This window comes from Hakea prostrata, chromosome 4 (genome assembly GCF_041222555.1).
Source record: "Hakea prostrata isolate BN-2017 chromosome 4, UWA_Hpros_2, whole genome shotgun sequence".
In the NCBI taxonomy this organism is placed as follows: Eukaryota; Viridiplantae; Streptophyta; class Magnoliopsida; order Proteales; family Proteaceae; genus Hakea; species Hakea prostrata.
This window is the reverse complement of record NC_142603.1, coordinates 21,252,829-21,262,019: the sequence shown is the minus strand read 5'-3', so window position 1 is coordinate 21,262,019 and position 9,191 is coordinate 21,252,829. Positions and strand designations below refer to the sequence as shown.

At 35.2% G+C, this 9,191-nt stretch overlaps 1 pseudogene; it reads left to right on the top strand.

Annotated features, from left to right (window-relative positions):
* The first annotated feature begins 5,496 nt into the window (after window positions 1-5,496).
* On the top strand, window positions 5,497-7,693 carry LOC149018464 (zinc finger BED domain-containing protein RICESLEEPER 2-like; annotated as a pseudogene).
* Window positions 7,694-9,191: the final 1,498 nt, after the last annotated feature.

Here is a 9,191-nt window from a genome sequence, read left to right as displayed (position 1 = left end):
AGAAATATTATCTTCACTTCTTGATTTGTTATATTGAGAATCCTTATTATTCTCTTATTTACTTCCATAATAATGACGGTAATTATTCCGTCTTTTGCCTCATCCTCTTCCACAGTTATGACCATAATTTTAATTTTGCCTTCTTTCAGGCATATCATGAATTGATGCATTCACTTCAGGGAATGAAACATAACCAATAAGACGAACTTCATGAGTTTTCATTAATAGTCCATTATTTTACTCAGCCACAAATAGGCATGATATCATTCAGAGTATTTCTTAAAACTCCTTTTACAATATTACTATTGTAACAACAAATCTGAAACTTGAAAATTTGCTGGGATATTTTCATGAATAATATTTTTTCCTTATAATTTCAAAAGAGAATTAATTTAAAAAACTACAGAACTGTATTTATTTACAGTTTCAAATCTTGCAACTTCATGTACATCTCTCAGAATCGTACTTATTTACGGTTTCAAATCTTGCAACTTCAAGTGCTCGCCGTGCATCTCGTTTATTCGCTTTCAAATCTTGCAACTTCATGTGCATCTGTAGAACTGTATTCATTTACAGTTTCAAATCTTGCAACTTCATGTGCATCTATAGAACTGTATTCATTTACAGTTTCAAATCTTGCAACTTCAGGTGCATTTAACAATATTTGTGGTGCAAAGCTAGCAACCACTATATACAATAAATAAAACCACAATCGTTAAAGCAACATAATATCTTATTATTTGATTGATTCTTAGATTCAATAAAACACATACCTTTTTATCATGATGCACTTACATTTCAAGATGAATAAGGTAAACTCCATTGTTTACAAAAACGTGCGAGGAGGTCGATCATTCTTTTCACTTTGGAATAGAAAGCATAATGATACATAGTTTGCTGTCTTTCTTCTCAAAACGCAATACTTCGAGCGGATTCGTTCTTCGAGCGGAATCGTGCTGATAACGTGTTATAAAATAAAGAAGATATTGAATACAAAGAAGAAAGACAAGATGAGTTCAATCAGAACTAATTCATTCAGTTGAGTGCATTACATATTTATAGTAGAAGGAGCATCTACTCTGATATGGAAATACAATATATGATTCTTGCACACAATAAGATATTCTTGATATGGAAAGATATATTGCCGCCCAAGATAGAAGGTGCATAGAATGGAAATATTGACTGCCAATATTGTGTAATGAGATGGTTGTGATCTTCACCAATATTGCATCCTGAGGTAATTGAGATCTTCAATTGGAAGTACAATCTCTTTGGGGTAATGGACATCCATAATAAATATTATTTATTATTTTTTTTTTTTCTTTTTTTTTTCTTCTTCTCCTTCCTTTCCTTCCTTTTATTTTTTTCTTTTTTTTTCCTTTCTTTATTTTTTCTTTTTTTTTCTTTTCTTTTTTTTTTTTTTCCTTTTTGTTGGGCCCCCCCCCCCCCCCCCCCCTTTTTTCCTTCTTTTTTTCTCTCCTTTTCTCTTTTTTTTTTTACTTTTCCTTCTTTTTTTTTTTGTTTTTGTGTTTTTTTTTAATTTCCTCCCTCCCTTTCTTCTCTCCCCCCGGTGTGGGGTCCCCCCCCCCCCCCCCCCCCCCCCCTCTCCCCCCCACCCCCCCCCCCCCCCCCCCCCCCCCCCCCCCCCCCCCCCCCCCCCCCCCCCCCCCCCCTTTTTTCCCCCCCCATTTTCCCCCCCTTTGTGCGCGTCTCGCTCAATCTTCCCCCCTTGCTCCTCTTCTAGTTCCTCTTCTAAGCAGGCAAGTCGCTGCTCAATTGTCCCGGAATCCATTGCTTTCAAGGGCGACAAGATCGACGATACAAGCTGAAGCTAAGACAAATAAAGGAATTAGGGGTGTCAATTTGCAACTCGAACCGTTAAAACTGAACCGCACCGGCCCGTTATAGCCCGAACCGAACCTTAATGGGCAGTAATTGGGCTGAAGGTTGCGAGCCCGCATCAACCCTGAACCCAAACCACAACCCGTTATAACCCGTTTTATAATTTAACATTAAATATTGTTTGAATTATCATATTTACCACTAGGTAGTTGGTATAGACTATCGAAAAAATTGAACATGCATTCAAAGATCAAATAGTCATTCTACTACTTGTAAGGGACAATTAGAAGAGTTAAGTATGAATGTCCAATTGAATGTATCAAGTTTGTTTAAATCAAGTAAATATTTATCCTATCCAAAGGTATTTCTTTTGCATTTCAAATTAAATACCAACCCAAAAAAAAGATATTGATTTCATAAAAGGGGAAAAAAATTAACATTCTCACAAAAAAATACCCAGTTTCAAGAGATCATAAGCCATAGCACAAGTTGGAATTTAAAAGGGTTTTGGTTTGAAAATTTGTTTTAGAAAGACTATCCGGTAGAGCCTAAAGAATGAGCTTGCAGTTTCTATGTTACTACTTGCTATCTGGGTTCTCAATTTCTACAAAGTGGGTGGGATTTCTACAATATTGAATGACTTTTCATTTCTTAATGAAAATTGATCAATAGCAATTTTGTTTTTTCATAGAATTTTGGCTCTTTTTACAAGATGCTCAACTATTTCTTTTTTGTTCTTTTTCTTGCATATCATAAATTGTTAGTCCAAACCATTAGTCAACCCATGTATACACCGTCAGCACAAACCATTAGTTAGCCTGAACCCAAAGTGCACCAAACCGAAACCGGCCCGAAACCGTTATTTTACTAACGGGCCGTGTTTGGGCTAAGTGCTTTTGAGCCCGAAACCGTTAAGCCCAGTCCGAAACCGCCCGAAACCGCACGATTGACATCCCTAAGAGGAATCCCTCTGAATAGTCGTGTATTTAAATTGTTGGGGCCGTAATTAACATCTCTTTTGTTTCTTTTCTCCATCGATAAATCTTGCTTTGTAATTCGATAATTTGGAGATTATACATACTATGATGCTTGCTATACATAGAATTTTCTAGTTACTACTAGAGAAATTGTTGTTGCAAATCTCACAGATGAACCAATTCGTCGCCATTAAAGTTCTCAGCGATAGGTCAATTACCTCAACATCAGGATCTGCAAGTGGGAAGAAATAAACATTAATTAGGATATGGATCTCGTCTATTTGTCTTGAACAAGCTTGGAATGAACATGTACCAAACTTACCAGGCATCTCTGGGAGGTTCCACTTCTTCTTCGTCGATGGTGGAGCTGCTTGGTCACCTGAAGAAGAAATTCTACAACTCTTAAGAAATCAAACAAAGATTGAATCTTGAACTCCGGATGCTTTTTCCAATGTTAGAATCCAAGAGAATTCACGAATTGACCTACCTATCCAGGTTTGAGTTCAGCTCTCATCTACTGGTCCAAATCCCTATTCTCTCTACCTATCAGTTCATGTAGTTTCTCCCATCAAGAATCAAACTCAAATTAAAGATTTAGCCACCGATCCAGTCTATGCAAAACACCTAGACTCTCTTTAGAAAGCCGAGCTCCCAAAGTCGCTAAAAATCCAAAGAGGGGTGGTCGGAGAAGATAGATTGTAGTCTTTTACATGTACAACACAGATAGGTACATTTTCTAAAGAAACAATTAGCCATGAATTTTATCTTCCAGATCTTACTCATAGAATGAGAGAAAGAGAGGGGTAGAAGATGTGTGGTGGTCGCCGGAGGGAAAAGGTTTGGTGGTTTCTAATGAGGGATAGGTAGAAGATGGGTGAAGGGATTTTCCCTTCATTGGTAGGTTGAATATGGGAGGGTATTAAATGGGGGCAATTAAGTAATTTAATTGCTCAAAGGTCATTTAGGTCATTTTACACTTCACTTAATAGCAAAACTTAATTGTGGGTAACTTATAATTTTTCATGTGGGTGCCATGTAATTAACAACATAATAGTGGGTGTTCGCTAGTTTCACCCTAAAAATAGCGAGTGTCATGTAAAAAACTCAAGAAAATATTTATAGGAAAACCCAATATCTTAATCCTCCATATAATTAGAATCCCTATATAAGTAATTGACACAAAATCTGTTTCAATTACAATTACATTCAAACTCTAATTACATGGACTAGCAGAATACAAAACAACCTCAAACCCAGCACATCAAACAAATTACGTGTCTTTCAGTGTTTTTCTTTGACAAAGAAATGACTTATAGGAAGATGCCCTAGGTAGGTCGAGATTTAGGACCCTTTTAATAACCCACCAAGTGTTTTTACTTTGAGAGACACCAGAATTGGTTCTTAGTAGGGGTGTCAATTTTCAACCCGAATCGTTGAAATCGGACCGAACCGGTCCATTATAGCCCGAACCGGCCCGAACCGAACCTTAATGGGCTATGTTTGGGCTGAAGACCCTTAGCCCAAACGGTTTCGGGCTGGGCCAGGCCAGCCCGTGTGCGGCCGGCTAGCCGAAGGGCCCGAACCCCAGCCCGTTAACCCGTTTGAATAAATAAAAAATTAAAAAAAAAACCCCTTATTCCTTACGGTTATGGCGCATTAACTCATTGTTCAACTTCAACCCACCTCACATTTCATATTCTTGAGAATTTAAATTTTAAATTTCAAAATTTTCATTATTTTAAATTTTGAATTTTACCAAAACGGTAGCAAACCCTATTTGGCTATTTCATTTAATTTTAGAAACCTACCACCTTAGTTTTCTACCAAAAACAAAAAAGAACCTAAAGCCTTAATTCCTTAATCGGTTAATCCTTACCGTTTATGCCTTTCTGGTTTCACTTTTAGTTGCAGAATTTCTTTCACTGTTTCGTAAAGGATTTTCACTTTTACAATTTTACTTAACGTTAGCAGCAAGCAGTGGTAACCTCGGAAGCAAGCAAGCGGCAACGAGATTCTGCTTTCTTGGTTCTTCTTTTTCTTGCTCTTAATCTCCTTGGCGATTCCAGGTAATCTCACAATCATTCGTCGATTTTCTTGCATCCTTATGGAGTAAACTTTTCACAACATCTGCGGTTCAATAGGAAAAAAAACTATAGAACATTCTGGATGTTATGGAATCAGTTCTCCTGCTTCACAATGAGGCTTAAATGTTAAGATTTCTTTTTCCAAATCTGAACAGAAAAGACTCAGAATAATGTCATCAAATCAATGATCAAATCAATGTCTCCACTGCACGTTCACTAGAAATCCTAGCAAATTCTTACCCTCCTTCTTCTGACCATCATTTTTTTTATTTATTTATTAATTTGATAAGAAGAGGTTATTTTTTGATGGTAAACTCACTTAAACCGTAGGCTTAAGTTTTCTTTAGATAAATGAAAACATCTTCTTTTCATTTTGCCTTAACTTTGTATAGTTGTATTTATGATCTATCAAATCTTCTAATTATTATATTCTAAATATGTGTGCATGAGAATGTTCATTATGATTTATGGTGACAATTATAGATTACGATTAAAAACATTTTCATCTCATCTTATTATTAATATTGAATTTTATTAATTGTACTCAATAGTATATTACTATATCACATTTATTTTGGTTGATTAGGAAAATGTCAAGAAGACCTATCAATGTAGATGAGCTTGATGTTGATGAGATGACTGATGATGCATTGGGATATCCTGAAGTGCCATCCATGGTATCTCAATTTAGTGAAGCTACCATAACTACTGCAACAACTTTAAAGAGGGGTAGAAGAAGTACAGTATGGGATGACTTCAATGTACTTGATGTAAAAGATTTTTAGGATGGAATAGAAAGAGATGAATGCAAAAATGTAGAAAGATATATAAGGCTAATAGTACTAGAAATGGAACTGGAACTCTTCGAAGACATCTTCAAATTTGTCCAAAGAGGGAAAATGTTGATGTGGGACAAATGCTTATGGTTAGAAATGAAGGGCAAATGATAGTAAGAGACAAAAAGAAGGATCAAGATTTTGTACATGACAAAATCACTAGGCTTGTGGTTAAACATGAGTTACCATTAGCTTTTGTTGAGTATGAGGAATTTAAGGAATTGATCTCTTACCTTTTTTCGGACTATACTCATATAAGTAGAAATACACAAATGACTGAGATTTTGAAGCTTTTCCGATCAGAGGGTAATAGAATCAAGTCTTTGCTTTACTCTTTTAATGGTAAGATCTTTTTGACAAGTGATTTGTGGACATCCATATCCAATGATGGGTATATTTCATTAACTGCACATTACATTGATAAGGATTGGGTGTTACATAAGAAGTTATTGAGTTTTTGCATAATGTCACCCCCTCATACTGGTATGCATATTTGTAACATGGTTTCTCAAATTATGAATGATTGGGGCATTGAAAGAAAATTGTTTTCAATTACTTTGGATAATGCTACTTCTAATTTCAGTTTTGTTGAGATGTTGAAAAGGAATTTAAACTTCAAGAATGCTCTTCTATGTAATGGAGAATTTTTTCACAATAGGTGTTGTGCACACATTCTTAACTTAATTGTGCATGATGGATTAAAATATATTGATGAGTCTGTAGAGTTAGTGCGATCCAGTGTAACCTATGTGAAAGCATCTCAATCAAGGAAGGTAAAGTTTTTGGAAGTTTGTTAGCAAGTGGGATTGGAAAGTAATAAGGAATTACATGGAGATGTCACCAAAAGGTGGAACTCAACTTATCTTATGCTTGAATCTGCAATTTTTTTATCGAAAAGCATTTGAAGTTCTTAAGGATTTGGAGAGCAATTATCAAGCATGCCCCAATTCAGATCAATGGTCAAAGATTGAATGTTTGATAGGTTTCTTGCATCCTTTTTATGAAATTACTGTCTTATTGTCTGGCTCCAAATATCCTACATCCAATCTATACTTTGTCAATATATGGGAGATACATCTAAATTTGTTAGAGGAGATTTCAAATGAAAGAAGTTTCATGAGGTCAATGGCAATAGAGATGAAAAAGAAATTTGACAAGTATTGGAGTGGTTATAGTATAATTTTAGCCATTGCTTTGATATTTGACCCTCGTTACAAGCTTGATTTTGTAAAATGGGCATTTTCAAAAGTTGCTCCTTTAGACTCAAATGCCAATGTTATGTTCAACAAAGTCAAGATTGAACTATATCAACTGTTTGATGAATACAAGAGTTTGCATAAAAGTGGAAATGAGAATCCATCAAGTGCAATGCCTCCTCGTCTTGGAAAATTTAGAACAAGAACTGTAAGTAAATGTGATTCCTTAGTCTTTCCTTAAATTCTATTATTTTATTTTTTAGAATTGTAAATTTCTATATTAATTACTAATATTACTAACAATTTATGTTTTCCTTAGGAATTTACGGCATCTGTGATAGCTGAATTGGATAGTGAATGTACATCTCAGCTAGATTTTTTATCTATCTGACCCAAAGATCCCATGCACGATAATGATGATAATTTTGATGTGTTGGCTTATTGGAAGGCTAATGGGTCAAGATATCCGGATGTTGCTCGAATGGCTCGTGATGTACTAGCTATTCCAGTTTCAAGCTGTGGCATCCGAGTCACTTTTAGTCTTGGAGGTCGTGTCATTGATAAGTATCGAAGCAAGCTACTACCAACTAACGCTGAAGCATTAATATGTCTTGAGATTGGGTGTTTGATGTTGATTTCAGAGGTTTTTTTTCTTCCCCATTTCCCTTCCCTCCCTTTAATCACATATTTTATAATGAACTTTCGTTTATCAATTAATAACTTGTTTACTTTGGTGTGTAGCTGAACTCTGTTGATGATCTTGATGAGTTAAACAATCGTTAGGCAATGTGCTAGGAAGCGTCTTGGCATCAAGTTCAACAGCTGCTACTTCCTCTCGCTTGTTCTAACTTTTAAATACTAAGGTAGTGTACTATTAAACCATTTGAAATCTAGTAGCATACATTCTATTATGTTATGATTTTTTTGTCATGTTGTTAAGACTTCGATTTTAAAGTAGCTTAGCTTTTTATTTTTTATTTATTCTCATTTCTCATGTTTTATTTGATTTGATCCAAATAGGTGGACTTGAACAAAGTATTCAACAGTTAAGAAGGAGGTTGAAATTCAATGCTTTTGGAATTTGGATGAACTCATTGAAGTTTCTCTAAGTTACTTTCTTGTGTTTGTTGTTACCCTTTGGCCTTTGTTTATTCCTTTCAAAATAGAGCTTTTTTGTAATGGTGTTTAAGTGTTTTTATTCTTGGATATTTAGAAATTAGAATCATGTTTTCGTAATTGTTACATTGTATGCCATTATGGTAGGACCAATGGACCATGTGTTGTTACTAGGCTCTAGCAAATCTATTTCTTATCACAAGTAATTTTAAGTTGAGCCTTCATATAAATCTGATTTCATTGGGTGAAGATTGTAAGGTTGACCTACACATGATGGAAGAATCTAAATTTTTTATTTTTTTGGGGTTGGGGGTGTTTGGATCAAGGCATCAAGCTAATGCCATCACTAGATTTACTTGGAGTCTTCTTCCTCTCTCTATCGTAGTTTTTTGTGTGAAGAGTTGAGGAAAAATAAAAATAAGTTTCAATATTGATTTTTAATTTAGTCCAAACCATTAGCCCAAACCGCTAACCAACCCGAACCCAAACCGCACCAAACCGAAACTGCACCGAAACCGTTAAGCCCAGCCTGAAACCGCTCCAAACCGCACCGTTGACACCCCTAGTTCTTAGTGTTTTTTGAAGCAGAAACACTTTTTAAGCGTTTAATAAAACTTGCTTCTGGAGTGTGGAGTGAGTGGTTTATATATCTCTTTGTACTGATCCTCCAACTCTAATTCCTAATTCGACTCCAAGTCCAACTCTCATCCTCCTCTTCAAACTCCAACTCTCATCCTTCTCTTGCCATGAATGGAAGAGCTCTATCAGAGTATTGAGAGGATTTTAGCAAGTTTGTTATGTTTAAAGTGCTAAATTCCACAAAATTTTCCTTCTATTTAATTTTACTTAAACCCAATTTGTACCCAATTTTTGCTTTAAAAAACAGATTGAACAACAAATAGTTGTTATGTCGTAAGTGTTTCTTAAGACAAAAATTTTCATAAATTTCAATTTACATAGCAAAAATCATGAGAAACAAAATGGTTTTCAGTCAATTTTTTTTTGTTTTTTGGTGGGTTATCAAACGGATCCTTAGATTTTTCATGGTTATGAATGTTTTATTATTACTGTTTCCTGGTTAGAAGGTTACCTTGCAATGGTAATACCATTGTTGGAGTTCCGATCTTTTCCATATTT